Genomic DNA, 4,086 nt, shown 5'->3' with positions numbered 1-4,086 from the left:
AAGGCAATGAGGTTAAGTGACTATCGTTGTTTTGATTTCTAAATTTCTGCACTATTTTGAAGTGAACCTAGTGTTAGAAAAGATGGCTTTAAATTAGAGGGGGGGTGAATTGTTTAAAGAGGGTTTTCGCAAACTTTTCAAAACTAGAATGAATTTATCTTAGGAAACAATTGATTCTGAAATTCAGTTCGCCAAAACAGCAAGCAAAAGCTGTATTACCAGAAAAACAATCGGTTGTTTCGCAGAAACAATCGGTTGTTTATACCAGCAAACAACAAAATAAACTGAATTTAAAGAGTTAGAGATAGAGAGATTGTACACAGTTGTTTATACTGGTTCACTCCAAACCCAGAGTTACAAACAGTCTTCTCAGAACCCTGAGGAAATCCACTAAGCAATCACACCTTGATCACTTACACAACAACCAAGAGAATGACCTTGAACACTTCAAGAAACACACTGTCCTTGGTCAACACACCAACACTAAGATTGCTGATCTTGATCCCCTCAAGAACACACATCCAATCTCAGCAACAACACAGAAACGAATACTTATTCAACAGAGTACAAGGATTACACTTGATACAGAAGATAATCTGAAATCAATACAAGCAAAATCCTATTCCATAAACTTTGATCAATCACAAACTCTTAGCAATCTCAGCTCTTTGAAAAACTCAAAACTCTTAAGAAAAACTTGTCAAAAAAAACTTAAATCTCAAATCTGTTTTTCTGAATATATTCAAAGATGTAGTTTGTTATCAAATCTTAACAAACTCTTAAATTGCATTAAAAGATTGGTCAAAGCATTTAATGACTGGAGCGTAAGCAGTTATCATTTAAAGCTCAGTCAAACAGAAAACAGTTTTTCTGTTATGGTCCCAAAACAAAGAATCGGTTGTTTCCTCGAATCAATCGGTTGTTTTGGTACTTAACAGTTCAACCAATTTAAAAACAATTTTCAATCTTTTTCTCAAAACACCTAAGTATAAACAATCGGTTGTTTTAACTTAGTTTGAAAACATTTTACTTTAACAAAGATTGAGAATGCTAATGCTTTAGATTTAATCAAAGGGTGGATTACAACATATAAACTACCCCAGAGCTAAGCTAAACAAGCACAGCAACATCAAGCATAGCAGAGGCTTCAACATCCTTCAAAGGATTTGGATTCTTCAAAACTTGAACACCACTTGGTTCAACAATCTCCCCCTATTTGATGAAGACAAATCCCTGATGCTTGTGTTGTACCTGATTAAATCTGAAGCAGTTCCTGCAATAGAACTTTGAGCAAAACATTGAACTTCTGATATTTTGTTCGCGCACAGATAAACAGATAATAGCCTTCAGAACTAAATATCAGAAAAAATATTACATAACCCAAAACTGTTTTAACAACTGAAAACAGAAACTTAAAACACAACATATATCTCCCCTTATTTTTCTTCACAAATAGACAAAGATAAGATATAAAACAAGATATTGTTTGGATTACATCAGAATTAAAGCAGCAACAGCAGAAAGAAAGAAATTTAAAACCACATGTAACACCAAGAAAACAATCGATTGCTCTGATAACCAATCGGTTGTTTTTCCTTCATTCTTCTTCATCAGCAAACTGAAGATCAAAGATTTGATTCTGAACAGCTTCAATTTGTTCATCCAGAGTCATGAATCTTGCATCCATGTTGTTGAATCTGTTATCAATGTTCTGGAAGTTGCTAACACACAGATCATGAAGATTTCTTTGATTCTCCCCAAAAGTATCAAGCCTATTGATCATGTATCTTTCAAAAGAAGACATGGTTGGCATTCCATCTTCCAGATCTCTAGCACCAGCACTAGGTCCAGCATCTTGATAATCTTCAGGTTGATCTTCATTTTGAACATCCATATCAGCAGGTTCATCTTGTTCAAGATTAGCAACACCACTAGATGAGGCACCATGATCACCATCCTTGCTTATCCATTTTCCACCTACTTTTGTAAAACCCATCTTGTTGAGTGATCCATTGCTCAACTCTTGAGTTGACTTGACCAACTCAGAAGTTTCATCTACAAGATTAACTTCAAAATAGAGTAGAAATTTAGATATCAAAACAGCATATGGATAATGATAATCTCCTAACCTCATGGCTTTTTGCATGTGTTCTTTGATTATATGGATCCAATTGATTTTGATTTTCTTGGTGATGCAGAAGATATATACCAGATCTTCTTCAGTTAGCACATAATGATTACTCCCCCTTGGAGTTAGAATCCAAGTTACAATGAGAGCAAGCAATCTCTCATCAAGCTTCAAACCTCCAACCGAGCATGTACTAACTTGAGCATGTTTATTCTTCAAGCAACTTTTGTAGAATTGGATTTTGTTAAAGTCCTCCACCACTCCAAGGTTTCCCTTGTTGATTCTCAGACCAGAGAACTTAAGACCAGCAACAGCAGTCCATACTTCATGAGTTATCTCCATTTCTACACCCTTCACATGAGAAACTAGATTGTTTCCCTCAAACTTTAGGTTTCTGTAGAACACCCTCACCAAATCTGGATAAATGTTTCCCTTCATCTCCAGGAACTTTCTGAGAGATTGATCCTTGAGCAGCCTTCTCACATTATCAAGCTTTTGACTTTTTCAGCCAATCAAAGCATACAACCTTGGGGTTGTTTATCTTCTTGATACTTGTTTCATACCTATACTTCTCAATGAGATCATTGTCTCCAGAAAACCAGCCTTCTAGCCTTCCTCCAGACCTTACAGCCCTTGTTTTGACTCTCTTTGAGGTGGGAGGAGTTGATTCCATGATGGCAGAGACGAAAACAGAGGAGAACTCACTTCACAGATTTTTGCAAGAGATGTTGCAAGAGATTGTTCTTGTGGAAGAAATCTGCACCAGATTTTATAGCAGTAAAAGAATCAATTTGAATTTAATTTCATTCAATGGGTACCTGGTTTTTAGAGAGAGAGGACTTGACTCTGCTCTGCACAGAAAATGTCAGAAAAAGCTGAAAATCACATGGTCTTCACATGTGATCTTTGACTAGTCATTAAGGCTCTTGAAATTCCAAGATTTTGGAATATATTCCTTTTTTACTGTTGTAACTTCTCTCTGAACATAATCAGCTTTCAACACAGATTCTTTGACCAAGATTCTCTCTTTTAAATTGATCTGCAACATATAGAAATTCAAAATAGCAATTAAAACAATTTCTTAATAGTGCTGTCAGACCCAAAACAATCGGTTGTTTCGAAGAAACAATCGGTTGTTTTTCTACAGCAGTTAAAAACTTGTTTTTGAATTTTAACCATGAGCAGAAGGAGTTCAAAGCAGATGACATTGATTATAAAAAGATATTTTAACCATGAGAAAGAACTTTGAAACAGAAATTAAGAACAAATAAAGGAAAGTCTTATCCTTATGTTGATTCTTCAATGAGCCATGTGCTTTATGATCAAGAAGCCTCTTTTCACTGTTGAGGTCTTTTGCATAGCATTGATTCAGCTTCAATGACCGCCTTTTTCTTCAATAGCTTGATCAGATGACTCAGTCCTTTCTTTTTCTTTAGTTTTCCTGCATAAACGATTTCAAGTAGCAAGATTTGGTCCCCTTACAAATTTGGGTCCGTTTGGCTTTTCTTTGCAGTTAGAAACATCACATCCCTTAAGAATCCATTTCATAAAACCTCTTGGAACAGAATATTTCCTTATTTTATAGAACCTATCAGAGTGGCCTTTCTTCATGCAGTAAAAGCATGTAACAACCGGTTGTTTCGTCTTAACAATCGGTTGTTTTTTTTATTTTCTTGAAAAACTTTTTGAAAACTTATCTTGCTTGTTTTGTGGATTAAAGCCTAAACCAGCCTTTCCAAAAACACAGCTTTGAGATGCCAAGACATTCTCAAAGTTTGATTTCCCCTTTGAAAGCTTGTCCACAGTTTCAACAAGATAATGAACCTTTTTCTCAAGATTTTCACAATTTTCGCAAATGAGAGTATCACACTTGCAAGAGGCATTTTTGAAATGATTTTCCAATTTTTCAAAATCACTTTTTGCTTTTTCCAGATCCTCTTTAAGTGATTTAACTCTCT

Source organism: Phaseolus vulgaris, chromosome 8 (assembly GCF_000499845.2).
Source record: "Phaseolus vulgaris cultivar G19833 chromosome 8, P. vulgaris v2.0, whole genome shotgun sequence".
NCBI classification, from domain to species: Eukaryota; Viridiplantae; Streptophyta; class Magnoliopsida; order Fabales; family Fabaceae; genus Phaseolus; species Phaseolus vulgaris.
This window is presented reverse-complemented; position numbering follows the sequence as displayed.